Below are 19,327 nucleotides of genomic sequence, written 5' to 3' on the forward strand. Positions count from 1 at the left end.
CTGCCCTGTGAATCAGGTGACCAATCAGGAGGCTTCAATTTGAGTTAATTAATTAATGTAGCGCATAATCCATAGATTTATATTGACATATATACATTATGCATGTGTATACATGCACATGTACATTTTGTACATTGTAAGATAAACATGAAACAATATGTACATGTATCTGAGATTTAAATGCCATTCACACTCAGTCACTGTAACTTTTTTTGATACCATACATTGTATATAAATGTTTTATGAAATAATTAACCATCTCATGCATCATCTCCTTCATCATGATGGAATTCACTTGTCAAAAAAAGGGACATCATGATCTGCCTTCCTGAGATCTATTAATAATCATATTTTAGGGCACAGTGTATATGTGGATTTTTTGTGTGTATTGTACAGTGGTGAAACAAATCATAATTCAAAATAAAACTTAATATGCAATTCCAATTCAGCTTATGGAAAGAAAAATAAATTTCCCAATATTCAAAGAAAACACTTTGGAGTCTCACAACCTGGTCATTCTGGTGTCATTCCGAAATAGACAGGATACATATATTTAGCTGCTGCTAAAATTGATGAAAAGCTACAACTCTATCTAGTCACTGAGAAGTGCTACAATGTTTATATATAAGCAGCACATAAACAGTAACAAGAAAGGCTGTTTACCTGTGAAATTTAGACAGCAGCAATTTCAATATTTAAAGTTATCAGTTTAATGAAGAAAACAGAAACTACATGAGACTAAACAGAAAACTGCACTTCCATTAGACCAGTACAGCCTGCCCTTACTATGAAATCACATTCTCTCACACCTTCTCTCCCTCTCTACATACCACTCTCAATCATATACCCTCACCCTCTCAATCATTCTTTTTTTTCTCACTCCCTTTCTCACCCTGTCAACCTTTCATAACACCCTTAGCCATCTATCACCTATACCCCTTCTGCTTGGTGTTAAGTCTCTATCAGAAAAGTTGTTTATTAAATGAATACAATTTTTATAAGATGTACTAGAAATGGAAGATTTTCGAAATATGAACGAAATTTAAAAGTAACGGACATGAAATATAGTTTTATGATACTAAGCCACTTTTGAAAAATGTAGATTTTTATTTTCTTCACATAATGGTCATCATAGCATTCGTACAAAAGATTAACAGCCCAAGTTACAGAAAGCCAAAATGTGTAATGTAAATTTGAAAACAGAATGCTATTTTGATTGATAATCATTATGCATGCCAAAAGTGTATATTTAACTCTTAATTTTGAAGTGTTTTGGTTGTGTTGATGAAAAAATGTGTTGCAAAAAAAGAAACAAAAGTAAATAAAAAATGCCAAATGGTATAAAAATCCAAATATTTAATATATAAAGCAAAAACCCAAATGAAAAAATGCCAAATGGTATTAAAAATACCTGTCTGCTTGTACTAGCCAGTCGGCCTGTGGGTTATCTGAACTTTAAGGTGCTAGTTCACCAAGACAAATGCCCACAGTAAGACACCTGCCTCAACTTAAAATTTGGATAAAAACAGTAAAAACATCCCCAATTAAAATTTTGATAAAAACAGTAAAATATCCCCTAATTAAAATTTGGACAAAACAGTAAAAACATCCCCAATTAAAATTTGGATAAAAACAGTAAAAACATCCCCAATTAAAATTTGGATAAAAACTAAAATATCCCCAATTAAAATTTGGATAAAAACAGTAAAATATCCCCAATAAAATTTGATAAAAACATATAAAATACCCTTTTCCTGTTAAAAGCATGTTACAGAGCTTCACATGCTGAAAACAGTAAAAACATCCCCAATTAAAATTTGGATAAAAACAGTAAAATATCCCCAATAAAATTTGATAAAAACAAATAAAATACCATTTCCTGTTAAAAGCATGTTACAGAGCTTCACATGCTGACTGAGCCACCTCTCTCTCAGTTTGTACCAGTAATAGCGAATACTTGGTACATGGCAAATAAAAACAAAAGGTTTTGACTGACCCTCCGCACATCAGTCAGACCGAGCCGCCTCACTCTCAGTTTGTACCAGTAAGAGTGGATACTTGGTATGTATGGTAGGGGACGTTACTACACCTAGAGCAGAGGTATAGCATCTGTGAACCCTACACACAGAGAACGGCTTAACTTCCCATACGTGTATTCAAGTATCCAAAGCTCACTGATAAGTAACGTTATGTTTTTCATGTCAGTCACTGAAAATAATTTATCAAATGTAACTACTGAAATAATAACAAAAACCTTGATTCCAAATTTCCTGTGGTAAGAAGTGAAATAATAACAAAAACCTTGATTCCAAGTTGTCTGTGGTAAGAAGTGAAATAATTTTTCTATAAAAGATTTTCAAGTCTAGTTTTGATATTCTTGGAGGTTTTCATTAGGATTGAAGAAGATGTGGCATTCCGGTAAACACAGTGTCACAGCAACTCAACAATAGAGTAAAATCAGAAAGATATGAAAATGTCAAAATACAGTCTTTAACAATGAATTGTTATAACTATTAGGACCTAATAGTATTTGAATGTTATACTGTAAATTCAGAAATCATTGTGTGCATTTAGTATTGTGATTTTTCAACTTTGGACAAATGCGATTTTATTATGATTTTGAAAAACATCTGCATACAAATCTATGTTTCAGTTATCAAAATGCAAGTTCTTCTTATTGCAATACCCACCCAGTTGCATTATTCACATTAATAAAACCTTGCAATAATCGCTGAATTTATAGTATGGTAATCTCTCTTTTGTATCAAATCCATGATACACTATAATTGCGTGAACCCCTGAGGGTTCACGCATATTAATTAGTTAGAAATAAGGTCTATGGAGGAATATTCGGAACCCTAATTATTGTTCATTCGGAACATTTATATTTCTTATCTGTATTAGCTTCCTGCAAATAAGAGCACCTCCATACGGATCATTTAAGATATCTAAAACTTGGCAATAAAGAACTTTACACAGATCGCTTAACCTCACTTATATGCTATATGGTAATAAAAGATATAGTTGATAATCTATATAGAAAAAAATAGAAATAGATTCCCATACGTATAATTCTTAAAGAATAATAATGATTCAAAACAAGGACACATGTACCTCAGTCTTTCAAAAATTCATTAAATTAATCTAGAAATAATTAATGAGGCATTGAGTAATGGTCAACTAGTAGGAGACATTAATTAATGTTCTTTACGTTACTGATCATCAATAAGTGTAACTCTACCACGAGACGCATTGAGAGATTAAATGATCTAATATAAAACCATTTTTGTGGAGGCATAACTTTTAAGTTCAAGATACAAAAGATTTCATTAATAAAACACACGAGGTACGTAAAAAGGGAATGCATTCTTATTGCCTATATGACGAAACGTAAATGTACACAAATATGATCATTGATAATTTAAAAGAAATAGTTATCAATGCAGAAGAATTAGTTGACACAAAAGAATATCCTTTAAAGATTCTCAACAAAAAAGATTAAACTGCATTTGTTTAATTAATTCTAAGAAACAATAAATTTGAGTTTAATGGAAAGTTATACAAACAAGTTATAGGAGCGCCCCCTCCATAGGTGGTATATTTTCACCATCATGCAATTATCTGCATCTGTCTGTCCTATTAATAAATATCTTAGATAAGTTCAAATGGAAAGAAAACATCAAATCACACTGTCAATATAGAGATGACGGTTTTATGGTCTTCACATGCAAAATAGAGCAAGTAGAAGATTTCTTTAACATAGCGAACAAAATTTCCCCTATACTTAAGTTCACATATGAGGTAGTAGTTGGGAGACTTTTGAAAAGGGACCCATGCTTAAATAGTTAACTTTAAGCAAAAAATCCCAAAACACTTAAATTTCTGAATTATAGGCAACAAACATAACTTGGCAAAAAACAGTATAAAGTTTTGAGATTTATTACGTATGTTGATTTAATGAACCGCATTTCATAATAATAGAATTATCCTGCGACTGATATGATTATGTAATATTTGGTAAACTATGCTTGCCAATGAGAGAACTTTTCAATAAACATGGCGTTGAATGTTGAGTCTTAGCAAAGCGAGCTAAACGACATCAAATTGACCAGTGTTGTACAAGATATAAATCAATGGCAATATTTTTATACAAAAAAAAACGATAATAAGGAAACAAAAAATCAGGCTCCGGATTTGGACAGGTATATTAAGTATACATGTATAAGCAGCAAATTGATTGTTTTAGCTGGATCCAAACCCATTTCTAAGGTGGAACGGGATTTTACGGCACAAAATAAAATGGTAAGTAAGTAGATTTTGTCTTATTTGGTAGGAATAAAACTTTCACATTTTATGAAACAAAATATCGTACTTGCTCTGAAATATGTATTTCAAAAAGAAAAATATATAAAATTACTGAGGGATTCTAGTTGAAATATTACCTCTACCAGTAAACACCCTAGAAGTGTCATCCATTGGTAGTAGTTTGACCTTTCACACTGGTAAAAATGAAAGCTAACACCATCCAGAAATGAACTATTGAAATTAAAACATTCCTTATCTCCCCAATTTATATCTAACACCATTCTCAACATGCCGTAATTGTCCTGATTTACAATAAAAAGAAAATATTATCCTCCACACACATGGTAATGAAAATACTGAGATATAATTTACAATTCAGTTGAAATAATAATTAGCATAAAAAAAGTTCTAAGGTTCACGTATTGACTTTTTTTTTTTAAAAGCAACTTGTTTATTCTTTATCTTTGATCATTGGCATTTAGGGATAGTTGTCTCATTGGCAATCCTACCACATCTCCTTATTTTTATATGGCTGAGAGATAAATGTAGTTTTCTGTGTGTATAACCCGTGCATTGAGTTGCACTTTCAGGCTAAAAATAGACTTGTAAATTTCTTGCAGCACATCTATCAAGAATTTGTATATAAGAATTTATTCTGTAATAAGTTTCAAGAAAGAAAATAAGAAATTTGTCTGTCTTTTATGTTGTTTTTGTATATTCAAGATATAAAACATTTTCATAATTCATTTAATGAGCAAAAATTCTTCAATTCATACCCAGAATTTACTGTCTTAAACAAATTCTCCTGAAATCTGAAGAAGACAGTACAAATTCTTCAAGTCTTTAAATGCATACAAATGTTTGTCACAGCCTTTCTTTGCCTTGTAAGTCTTCATATGAAAAATACCATATTTAGGTCATACAAATGCTAGTCCAAATAACATCCACGTAGTCTTTGAATTATTTGATTATTGTCTCATTTCTGTTAAGGCTTCACTTCTAATACAATTGACTTTATTCAAAGATGACGTCTTGACAACTGTGATTCCTCTTCAAACAAAATAGCTTGTTCTGAACTTCTCTCAACATACTGAAAAGTAAAAACAAGATTTATAATCCCTATAGTATGCTTGTTTGAGTTTAATCAGCCATTCATATGACCAGTTTAGTTTGATCAATTTTGAATTGGTAAATGATTATAAAAAAGATGTGGTATGATTGCCAATGAGACTACTCTCCACAAGAGACCAAATGACACAGAAATTAACAACTATAGGTCACAGTACGGCCTTCAACAATGAGCAAAGCCCATATATCATGGTCAGCTATAAAAGGCTCCAAAATGACCATTGTAAAATAATTCAAACGAGAAAACTAATGGCCTAATATAAGTACAAAATAAGGAACAAAAAACAAATATGTGACACAGCCACAAATAACTACCACTGAATTACAGGCTCCTGTCTTGGGACAGGAACATACATACAGAATGTGGCGGGGTTAAACATGTTAGCGGGCGCCCAACCCTCTCCTAACCTGGGACAGTGGTGTCAATGTCAGATAAATCCAAAAGGGGAATAAGGGGGAGGCCAAAAGGTAAAAATGTATGTACATAGGAACTAGACAAAATGACAAAAATATTTTATTAAAAATTAAACACATTGCAATCAGTATTTTAGGTATCTGATGTGATAAATGAAGACAGGTTGATTTCCCTGTACCTGTGTATTGGAAGTCATTTTTATATTATTCAATTTTAAGATATCCTATCAAGTTAAATATATAGCTTGTATTCTCAATGAGATATCTTATTTAATTTGAAGTTAATAACATATTCTCTACATTTTATAAGATATCATGTTAAATTTAAACACAATTAGATATCACATATTTAAAAATATTTTTTAAGTAAATACTTTGTATACTTTGAGATATCTTAATTAGTTGATTATTAAAAAATATAAGTATTTAAGATATCTTTTTAACTTTAAGTTAAAATAAGATATGACATAAAACATACTACATTTCTTATTTATTTTGCAAGATATATAATTCAATTTATAGGATATTGTTTTAGTTTACAAGATATCTTATTTACTTTATAAATTTGGTACTGCTAATGTTATTATTTTATATATGATTTAGCTTAAAACATATATTTCATTTAATTTATATATATTTTATTCTGAAAAACTGCTGAAGATACATGTTTATAAGATATCTCTAAAAAATAATAATTGTAAGATATCAGTTAAGATAAACAAGATATCTTTTTTACTCAATAAGTTATCTTTCAACCTAAAACAGATAATTAATAAACTAAAATATTTGTAAGGGTTCCACGGAACCGAGTGTCCCGCCTACTTTTGCTGTTGACTATGTTTTCAGTGTGATAGGAGAATGCACATAATAGATTTACAGTTTGTGAAATAAAATGTTTGAAATGTATGAAGCTTCTGTCCAAGTTTGGTAAAAATCCAGGATGATTTATGAATCTAATAAATGTTTTAAAAACTTTAACTGCAGACTGTATGTAATGTTAACTGGAAGAAAAACTAAGCCCATTTACATGTAATATATGGAAAAACAGGAAATAAATTTTTACACAATTTCCATCTAGATACCAGCTTTTGATCAAAAACAAGCTTCTGTCCAAGTTTGGTAGAAATCCAGGATTATAAGTTTAAGAAAGTTATTAAAATTTTTAAAAATTTAACCACAGAGTGAATGTTATGTTAACTGGCATAAAAAACTAAGTGCATTTATAAGTAAAATACGGATAAACAGGATTTTTTTTTTACAAAATTTACTTCTTGATACTATCTTATGATCATAAACAAGCTTCTGTCCAAGTTTGGTAGAAATCCAGGATAGTTTCAGAAAGTTATTAAAATTTCAAAAACTTTAACCACAGAGTCGCAGGCTCGACAAAAAGATACCCTAATAAAATGTTTAATAAGATATCTTATTTACTATATAAGATATCTCATCTAATATATAAGATAATTCATGTAATATACAAGATATCCTATTTAATTTATAGGATATCTCAGTTAGTTTATATATTAGACATATTATCTAGTTTATAAGATATCTTGAAATTGGAATAAATATACAAAACAGCTTGCCATACCTTAGCAATTTACAGAATCAAAATCTGAAAGTTGTTAAAGCTTACTAGAATTGGAATAGTATATAATCTTATAATATTAGTCCCAGATATACAATATACGTAATTATTTTACTTATAAAACAAAATGTAAGCTCTTAAACATATTTGAGATAAATACTAGAAATTTGACAAAGCAAAGGTTTTGAGCTATATTATCTGTAAGCATTTACAATTTAGTAATGTGTGTACAAATAAACCAAAATATTGTTAGAACTAATAACAAGAGTGCACACGCTGAAATGTCTTGCCTGTCTTACCTCATTGAATTCATGTTAAAAGTTTACTACAAGTATCACCATAACTCAACATTATCAATGTTCTATGAAAATGAGATCACAGATATGAACACCTTAAAATTACATTCATTCCATACACCATATACCGGTATAATGGTCCTATCACCAATACAAATGCATAAAATCTTGACATTTACCATGGAACCATGAAAATGAGGTCAAGGTCACATGATCCCTGTCAAACAGACATACACCAAATATTGTTGACCTATTGCTTATAGTATCTAATCAACTAAATAAAAAAAAATACTAAAACTTATCATTGACCTTGAAAATGAGGCCAAGGTCATATGAACCCTCCAAGAGAGACATGCACACCTTACAATTGTTCCATACACTAAATGTAATTGACCTATTGCTTATAATATCTGAGAAATAGACAAACTGATTTTTATACGACCGCAAAAGTATATTGGTATCACGTCGTCGACGGCGGCGTCAGCGTCGTCCGAAGACATTTGGTTTCCAGACAATAACTTTAGTTTAAGTGTATGGATCTCTATGATATTAAACAAAAGGTTCAATACCACAAAAGGAAGGTTGGGATTGTTTTTGGGGGTGATGGTCCCAACCGCTTAGGAGTTAGGGGCCAAAAAGGGGCCAAAACAAGCATTTTTCTAGTTTTCAGACAATATGGATGTCTCTTAATTTGTACCACATTTTACAAAAAGACAATTTCTTCAAAATTATTTTTTTTGGAAAGGGGGGGGCGGGCATTTTTTTTTTTTCCTTAAGATTTAAGAAATTGTCAATTTTCCAAAGAAAAAAATTGTGGGTCACAATTTATTTTGCTAATTCTTTGTATATAGTCTGAAAACAGATTTTTCTAAGTATTGCGCAACAGCACAGTGTATTGCACAACAGCAAGAAATCTTCAATTGAATATAAATTCAAATCATACAACCAATTTCAAGTTCTTTGACTACATTTATTCTGTGTCAGAAACCTATAATGTGTCAAATATTTTATTGTTTCAGACCTGTATCAAGCTTGAATATACACCTTATCGCTATTTGTCCGCCATTACTGGACATCACACAAGTTCCCGTAAAATTTTGACGTCATAATAGAAAATGTCTGACGCCACAATGGAAAAGTGATTGTTGTATGACGTCAAAAGTTCGAGCGGGACAGATTCTCGGGTCAAGCGGGAATAGCGATAAAGTGTATTGTGTCCATTTTTGCCCCAACTGTTCAGGGTTGGACCTCTGTGGTCGTATCCAGCTGCGCTCGACGAAGCAGTTTATTATAGTTTGTTCTTATATTGTAATGTTACACCACTGTTCCAGGTTAGGGGGAGGGTTGGCACTTCAAACTAGTTTAGCCCTGTCACATTCTGACCACAAAGAGTAATGTCCCTTTGAAAGCTTGTCGATTACAATAGAAACTGACACTCTATATCGTGACGTCATAGTACAAAATAGCAAGTCCGCATAAACGATCAGTGATGCAGAAAATACAAAAAATCGGTGACAGCAAGGATTGATTGCCGAGTTTATGAGCTTTGGTCCTTGCTTGGAAGTTGTAAACAAGCAATGTCGGTGCAGCTGTATCAGCTGACTATATGGTACAGGTTGGGCTTATTGTTGAAAGCTGTAAAGTAACTTAAATCTGCATTTCTTGATTATTGTCTCATTGGCAATCTTACCACATCTCATTAACTTAATATGACAGTTGATAAAAACAACCAATCAAGTCTGCTACCTGTAAACTTTTTTAAAAATTAAGTCTTCTCTGATGTATGACCTCTCCTTTATACCAATTTCAAAATTAGTAACTTCATCCATTGGCCTATAAATCTTTATATGTCTTTTCTTAGTTTCTATGATTTTAAGTCTTGAGATTCTTCATTTTATTCAATTGCTATTAATCATTTCCTGCAAAACATAAAAACATGAATTAGGATTAACAAATAGGAATACTTTTGGAAAAAAATATTTGTATAAAACTAGGTAATTTTGGAATAACAAGTCAATCCTGCACTACAAATACAAATAAACAGTACACAGAAAGATAACTCTGTTCAATTTAGATGACATTATCAAAAAATATGCCAGGTTAAATATTTCCTGCTTAAAAACTATGGTTTTACGATGTTTTGGACTTAAATTGTGTATAATTTACATGATTTATACATCTTACTATTTAACACATTTTAAATTTCTACCAAAAACTCTTCTAAAAGACATCTTTCAGGTCATTCTATTAAAATTTATAACAGCAGTGTACCAGAACACATAAAGAAAAGTGTACAGCAACATAACAAAATAAGCTGGCTAAAAAAATATTATAGCCAAGCTTGGTACACATGTTAAGCACAAAAAAACATAGATATAAACTGTATCCTTTTTGTAATTTTGGTAATACATTTATTAAGCAATATTTAAAACATGTAAAGTATACACTGGACTTTAGGCAACCAACAATAAACAATGTAAACTATGCAAAACATTCAAAGTCAATAGACCATGACTTAGGGGGAAGGCAAAATAATCTCCATGGTAATGTCCAATTTTCATACAATTGCAAACCAAATATTATTGATCTACCACTAGTAGATCCCCTTAAACTGACACAATCACAAACTAATACATTTTGCAATAAGTTATATGCAAAAATATGTCTTAACATACAAGTTATTATTTTTGATGCCAAAAACAATTTTATCTATTTACTTTTTCATTATTACTATTGCTTCTTTTCACTAAACTGAGATAATCATATAATTTGTCTTAAATACTTACAAAATGAATATTTTGACTGGGCTAATAATTTTTTCTGATTTAACAAATATTTCATATACGTTTATGTGTTTTAACATGTCAGAACTAACCATTAATTGGTGAATTGTATCTCAATTAAGGTATGATACATCATTCGACATATAATGAGGTATAAAGCAGTTTCTATTCAAAATTTTTATTTTAAGAAATATTGGAACATCTTCTTACATTTCTCCACCATTGATGTAATTGAATCAATAAACTCCACAAATTAATGGTAATTCCTGACATGTTTAATCTTTAAAATATCTGGAATCTTTCATTTTGACCATTTATACAATAAAATCATATCAGTATACATGGTATATATGTTGAAATATGAGATATTACAAATGTAATAATAGAAAACTGACCTTATTTTATAAAATCAAAGATGTCCATTAAATATGAATACAAATTATATCAGCACCACTCAGTTCAAGATATAAGCAAATTCTAACCAAACAACAAAATTTCCCTCCAAAAAAAGACATATGACTTAATGAACCAATCATTATAAAGAACAGAGAGTTGTCATAACCCAAACTTGTAAAACCTAAGGGGTAAAGTATAACAAATTAACTCATCGACCCACGAAGAAGTTTAACAATAAACATAATCACTAAGTATATGTAAGAGAATGATAATCCCTTTCTTCATGAATAAGTACGAGCGTTAGCGAGTACTTATCATGAAGTAAGGGATTATCATTCTCTTACAAACTTAGAATATTGTAAAGTGCTCAAGGCTCAAATGATCTATCAATTAGTTTCATTGTCAGTGCAATGTTTATAATTGATGCATGACTTCCTTTTTCGGCATGTCATTTATGGATTAGTTTTAGTGATGTGAGGACTTTCTTATCATTTGGAAAATATTTAAAAAAAAAAAGCGTTATAGATATTTGGTGACACAACAGTAGAAAGAAAAGGTAGGAATTGTATGTTTCCTAATTGTGAGTATGAATGTAAATCATGTAATATTTTAGTGAGGAATTATCCTTTTTGAGCTCACCTGGCCCAAAGGGCCTAGTGAGCTTTTCTCATCACTTGGCGTCCGTCGTCCGTCGTCGTCGTCGTCGTCCGTCGTCGTTAACTTTTACAAAAATCTTCTCCTCTGAAACTACTGGGCCAAATTTTACCAAACTTGGCCACAATCATCATTGGGGTATCTAGTTTAAAAAATGTGTCCGGTGACCCGGCCAACCAACCAAGATGGCCGCCATGGCTAAAAATAGAACATAGGGGTAAAATGTAGATTTTGGCTTATATCTCTGAAACCAAAGCATTTAGAGCAAATCTGATGAGTATAAAATTGTTTATTAGGTCAAGATATATCTGCCCTGAAATTTTCAGATGAATCGGACAACCCGTTGTTGGGTTGCTGCCCCTGAATTGGTAATTTTAAGGAAATTTTGCCGTTTTTGGTTATTATCTTGAATATTATTATAGATAGAGATAAACTGTAAACAGCAATAATGTTCAGCAAAGTAAGATCTACAAATAAGTCAACTTGACCAAAATGGTCAGTTGACCCCTTAAGGAGTTATTGCCCTTTATAGTCAATTTTTAACCATTTTTCGTAAATTTTTGTAATTTTTTACAAAAATCTTCTCCTCTGAAACTACTGAGACAAATTTAACCAAACTTGTCCATAATCATCATTAGGGTATCTAGTTTAAAAAATGTGTCCGATGACCCCGCCCGCGAACCAAGATGGCCGACATGGCTAAAAAATAGTACATAGGGTAAAATGCAGTTTTTGGCTCATATCTCTGAAACCAAAGCATTTAGAGCAAATCTGATGAGTATAAAATTGTTCATTAGGTCAAGATCTATCTGCCCTGAAATTTTCAGACCAATCAGGCAACCCGTTGTTGGGTTGCTGCCCCTGAATTGGTAATTTTAAGGAAATTTTGCCGTTTTTGGTTATTATCTTGAATATTATTATAGATAGAGATAAACTGTAAACAGCAATAATGTTCAGCAAAGTAAGATCTACAAATAGGTTAACATGACCAAAATTGTCAATTGACCCCTTAAGGAGTTATTGCCCTTTATAGTCAATTTTTAACCATTTTTCGTGAATTTTTGTAATTTTTTACAAAAATCTTCTCCTCTGAAACTACTTCGACAAATTTAACCAAACTTGCCCACAATCATCAGTAGGGTATGTAGTTTAAAAAATATGTCGGATGACCCCGCCCGCGAACCAAGATGGCCGACATGGCTAAAATATAGTACATAGGGTAAAATGCAGTTTTTGGCTCATATCTCTGAAACCAAAGCATTTAGAGCAAATCTGATGAGTATAAAATTGTTCATTAGGTCAAGATCTATCTGCCCTGAAATTTTCAGACAAATCAGGCAACACGTTGTTGGGTTGCTGCCCCTAAATTGGTAATTTTAAGAAAATTTTGCAGCTTTTGGTTATTATCTTGAATATTATTATAGATAGAGATAAACTGTAAACAGCAATAATGTACAGCAAAGTTAGATCTACAAATAAGGCAACAAGACCAAAATTGTCAATTGACCCCTTAAGGAGTTATTGCCCTTTATCGTCAATTTTTTTACAATTTTCATAAATTTTGTAAATTTTTGTAAATTTTTAAAAAGTATTTTCCACTGTTACTACCGGGCCAAGTTCATTATAGATAGAGATAATAGTAAGGAGCAAGAATGTTCAGTAAAGTAAGATCTACAAACACATCACCATCACCAAAACACAATTTTGTCATGAATCCATCTGTGTCCTTTGTTTAATATGCACATAGACCGAGGTGAGCGACACAGGCTCTTTAGAGCCTCTAGTTTTATTTACAGTTTAAATCAATTAATACATTTGAGTTACAACTAAATTTTATTTCACAGCCAATAATTTGGTCCGGCTTTTTACATCAAATACTGTTTCATTATGTCAGGGAAATGTTCAAAAATAATGCCCTTAAAAGTTTTTAATATGTTCAAAACTAAATTCCTGTTTTTTTTATCGGAATACATGTATTGGAAATAACTATTCTCCCCAACCGCTGATCAAGTAATCAAAGTTTTGGAAAGCTAAAGATTTAGGTTATTTTTTATCAAAGATTTTTTTCCTTTTTTTTTTTGCATTGCTTTGGTATTGTTTATAGTAATTTGAAGTTATTAATATTTTCATAATAACATTCACGGTACCAATTTTACTGCACCAGTGAACTTCAACTTATTTTGAGATTTCAACTTCAACTCAACTTTTAGTCAGTTTCAATCACTCTGTGATAAATTCTTTCAATCTGATAAATGTGCTTCAGGGCAGTTGTAACTCATTTATAGAAACTCTTTGTTTTGAACTGTAAATAGACCCAAATAATAGGATAATCCCTTACTAAGAACATGATTTACATTCATTCTTCACAATTAAGAGGCATCCAATCCTACAATTTCATTGGTCGAGAGTACTTTGCTATATTCTAATGCATGGCTAGAAACTACTCACTAAGTACTTAGAATTAAAAATATCAACTCATCAGATATATAATATCAAAATATCAAAGTATGATACAAAAATCAAAATTATCCAAATTAACATACCACCACATATACATCATGATGAGATTGATAAATATAGTATTTTTTTAATTTCTACTCCAGGTGGAAAATATAAGCTGCAGTCTATTATGATTCTCAAATCTTTGCATAACATGGTCAGTTTATGATATATGAAATTTGTTATTCACTTTGCACAGGATTGTGTAGTGTCTGCTACAAGAGATGCAGTCAAATGAATGCAACATGTATGAATGAGGAAGAGAATATTCCAGCTCAGCTATCAGTACCACCAGAGCCATCAAAACATGTATGTACAAGCAAAACTTTTAAAAAATGCTCTTAGTAGCTAATAACATAAACATGTGAAGTTCTTACATTTTTAATAATTTGATCTGAAAATGATAAAAAAATTAAAAAAAGTAACCCAGATCGGCAGAAATGAAGGCCCAATAAGGACTAAAAATTCATAAAGATTCCGCGGAACCCAGTGTCTCGCCTATTTTTGCTGTTAGTCGCAGGCTCAACAAAAATGGGGAAAAAATTATTAAAAATTTTCCTCTAGATACTATCTTTTGATTGTAAGAAGCTTCTGTCCAAGTTTGGTAAAAATCCAGGATGGTTTATGAATCTAATAAATGTTTTAAAAACTTAACTGCAGACTGTATGTAATGTTAACTGGAAGAAAAACTAAGTCACTTTATAAGTAATATACGGAAAAACAGGAAATAAATTTTTACAAAATTTCTTTCTAGATACTAGCTTTTGATCATAAACAAGCTTCTGTCCAAGTTTGGTACAAATCCAGGATAGTTTAAGAAAGTTATTAAAATTTTTAAAACTTTAACCACAGAGTGAATGTAACGTTAACTGGCAGAAAAACTAAGTCCATTTAAAAGTAAAATACGGATAAACAGGATTTATTTTTTACAAAAATTTACTTCTGGATACTATCTTATGATCATAAACAAGCTTCTGTCCAAGTTTGGTAGAAATCCAGGATAGTTTAAGAAAGTTATTAAAATTTCAAAAACTTTAACCACAGAGTGAACATTGGTGGACGCCGCCAACAACGACGAAGACGACGCCAACGACAGAATGTAGGATCGCTATGACAAAAGTCGCAGGCTTGACAAAAATGTAATGATCTGTAAATAGAATTGTGTTAACTCCAAAAGTAGGGGCTAGGTTGTGTCACTCTATCTGTCCTCCGCCAGTTCATCTTAAAAAAATTTAGTCACACTTTTCTCTGAAACTACTGAAAGGAATGACTATTTTTTGCAGGAGCTCTACAGTGATGAGTTGTAACATGTGTAACACTTTTCAGATCTGTCAAACACCTACTTCCTGTAAACAGATAATTTCAACTACAAAGGGGATAATGGGTATTCTGATTATAACATTGCATGCATTCTTGTTAAAATTTGATATATTTGCAGGAAAATCAATTGGATGTTCCAGAGAGTCATTACAATACGAGGAAGATAAAATATGTTTATGCATCTCAGACCAGTGATAAGGTAATTTTGGAAGATGACTTCAACTGCTTTGTGAGCTTTTGTGGGCTGAGTGGCAGCTTGTACATCTGCTGTCCATCAAATTACACATTTCAATCTTCTCCTCTCAAACTGAATAGCCAATAAGAATCATATATATGGTAGTACAAGTAATTCATGATAAAAAATATTCTTTAAAATTTTATCCTCTGAAACTTATGAGCCAATCAGGACATCACTTGTGAAATGGTCCATAGATGATCCCCTTTAAGAATCAATGTACATGAGGTGACCCTGTTTGGGTTCCTCCTATGTAGTTAGATTTTGGATACTAGTATTTGACCTTGCTTTTAAATTGGTCCACATTGAGGTCCAAAGGATCCAAAATTAAACTATGTGTGATTGCACCAAAAACTGAATTCTTGTGGTACTATGATATGCTTAATCTAACCATTAAGATTTTTTATTTTTGAACCCACTTAAATTAGTCCACATTAAGGTATAAAGGGTCCAAAATTAAACTGTTTCATATCATCAAAAAACAACTCCTTGGGGATCTTTGATATGCTGAATCTAATCGTTTTTTTTTTTATTTTTTTAAAAATTAGGCCCTCGTTTTCAAAATGGTCCAAATCAGGGTCCAAAATTGATTTTATTAAAAAAAATGAATTCTGGTGGGTCTTGATAAGTCAAATCTTGCTGTGAATATGGATTTTTAATTTTAGGCTGATTTCAAATTAGTTCACATTGATGTCCAAAGGGTCCAAAATTAAACTTTGTTTGATTTTAATAAAAATGAAATTCTTGGGGTCCTTTGATATCCTGAAACTAAACATGTATTTATATTTGTGATATTGGGTCCAGTTTTCAAGTTGGTCCTAATCAGGGTCCAAAATTACATCTGATTTCAATAAAAATAATTATATTTAGATTTAGGATTTTTAGCCCTGTTATCAAATTGGTCCAAATTTCGGTTCATAAAGGGTCTTAAATTAAGCTTTGTTTGATTTCATCAAAAATGTAATGCTTGGGTTTTGATACGCCTGTTTACGGGACGTATTATGGTATACCGTTGTCCGTCCGTCCGTCCGTCCGTCTGTCCGTCTGTCTGTCCGTCCGTCGTAAACATGTCGGACATTAACTCAAAAACGCTTTAACCAATTTGCATAAAACTTTGGTGAATTGTTTATATCTATTGATGTGAGCTCCCTTTCGTTTTTTATAAATGTTAGATTTTACGTTTCCGTGTTGTGGGGTTTTATTCATTAAAAAAAAGGGGGATTTTCCAGTTTTCGGACAATAACTCAAAAATGCTTTCACCAACTTGCAAGAAATTGTGGTGAATTGTTTATATCTATTGACATGAGCTCCCTTTGGATTTTTATAAATTTTAGATTTTACGTTTCCGAGTTATAGGGTTTTATTTATAAAAAATGGGGATTTTCCAGTTTTTGGACAAAAACTCAAAAATGCTGAAAGCAGTTCTTATGAAACTTTGGTGAATTGTTTATATCTATTGATGTAAGCTCCCTTTAGAATTTTATAAACTTTACATTTTACATTTCTGAGTTATGGGGTTTTATTCATTAAAAAAGGGGGGATTTTCCAGTTTTCGGACAATAACTCAAAAATGCTGTCAGCAATTCTCATGAAACTTTGGTGAATTGTTTATGTCTATTGATGTAAGCTCCCTTTTGATTTTCATAAATTTCTAATATGACATTGAGAATTAATTGAACTTTATTTGTTTATAGTCTGACAACAGATTTACTAAGTATTGCGCAACAGCACAGTGTATTACACAACAGCAAGAAATCTTTAATTGAATACAAATTCAATTCATATAACCAATTTCAATTTCTTTGACTACATTTATTCAGAAACCTATATGTCGAATATTTAATTACAATCCAAATTCAGACCTGTATCAAGCTTGAATATTGTGTCCATTTTTGCCCCAACTGTTCAGGGTTGGACCTCTGCGGGCGTATCCAGCTGCACTCAGCGAAGCAGTTTATTTTTATATGCTGAATCTAACCATGTACTTAGATTTTGAATATTGGATAATAGGTAATGTCATATATTAAGTTCTTTGACCAAATTCATTATGAGTCAGAAACTTATGATGTGTCAAATAATTAATCACAATCCAATTTTAATATACATTAAAAAGCAAAAATAATCATTGATGAGAAATTTACGAGAGATCCAGTAACTCTAACGGCCATCCAAGATGATGACAAACATCATGTACATGTAGCATTACATTAGACCTTAATATTGGTCTATTTGGGAAATGTAAAACTAGCAGTTTATGCCGTCAACTGTGAAAATACTTGCAAACATAAATGTATCATAAAGTTCTGTTCATAGAGATCTGTAAATTGTATTCTTTTTATTTCAGGGATCTATTACAGATTCTCAGACATCCAGTTGGAGTCAGACGTCAGAATTTTTTGAGGCAGAGGGAAGTACATGAACTGATCAACTTGCTAATGTAAATAACTGTTTGACACTGATCTCAAATAATACTGTGAGTCCCTTAAGGATGTACACCTCTGAGGAGCCAAAAATTTCTAGAATTAAACTTTTTTTCTTAACCTGATTTTTGGGTTTATATGACTGTAAATAAATAATTGGTGAAGAAAAAATCATATGGTGGTGCACTTTTTTTTTGCTACAGCCTTTTGAAAGTACCCAATTTTGATGATTTTCCCATTTTTCATTAATTTTTACCCATTTTTGGGCTATTATCATGAAAAAAATCACAGTTTCACATTTAAACTTTTTTTCATACTTTCACTAAAGATGAAGTGGACCAATCTGAATAAATTTAACTTAAAAAAACTATGGGTAGGTGTTAATATAAGAAAGTGTAATAAAATTTTGTTGCTTTTTCGTGTCAAATTTACCATGTTGTCAATTTTGTAAATTTGGGATTTTTCTCTTATTTTAGAACAAAAAGCATATTATTTCAACTTCTTTGTTATAAATGATTGAAAAAATATATATCTAAGAAATTTGAAAAGAAAAAATCGATATGGGATGTACATGTATCTGGTAAAATCATTTCTTGTACCACTCACCCATTTTTTCAACATTTTGGCTAATGAGACTGACTTGATTGGTTATAAAATTTGATTTTCAATTTCAATTTTTCACAGAGTTAAGTTTGATTATAATATTTTTTAAATTCATTGATATTTTCCACTTGTATCACATGTTTTTGAAATAATTCCAGAACGAGATTTCAACGGGACTGAAACGTCACAAGAATACATCCTTTAAAAGATCTCAACTGAAAACAACTTACACGAAAAACTGATGAAGTAGTATCACACATATGTGAATTAATTGCACCTGGTCAGTCTGATGAATTAAAGAAAGCAAAATTATCTTCTGGAATTACAACTTCATTACCTGAAGAAGAATTTATATTAACATTATCTAAGACTGAAAACAATGTATTAAGGTCGCAACTGCTTGCTGTTCTGTCAAAAAAATACGCAAAGTCAGATATAGATAGGTACATAACTAATATTTCAAGCTACAAATATTATCAGTCTAAAAATTTAGATATTGAAACCACAGGATTGGTTGACATGGTTAAAGAAAAGCACCCCAGACAAAGGATGAACACTGTCAAATTAAAGCATTCTATGGCATTCTTTACTGACTCATGTTTTGTTCAATCAGTTAGTTATGGAACACGTGATATAAAATTGGACTCTGGTGCAAGTCTAAGTATTCCAGATGAAGCCAGAACAGT

The 19,327-nt window shown here is 31.2% G+C and overlaps 1 long non-coding RNA gene across 1 annotated transcript in view; it reads left to right on the top strand.

The window, feature by feature from the left end:
* LOC127699047 (uncharacterized) overlaps nt 1-19,327 on the top strand; it is a 114,149-nt gene that overhangs the window by 17,227 nt on the left and 77,595 nt on the right. The gene's annotated exons all lie outside the window — the stretch shown is intronic.

The sequence above is a fragment of the Mytilus californianus genome, unplaced genomic scaffold (genome assembly GCF_021869535.1).
Source record: "Mytilus californianus isolate M0D057914Y unplaced genomic scaffold, xbMytCali1.0.p SCAF_4, whole genome shotgun sequence".
Classification (NCBI taxonomy): domain Eukaryota; kingdom Metazoa; phylum Mollusca; class Bivalvia; order Mytilida; family Mytilidae; genus Mytilus; species Mytilus californianus.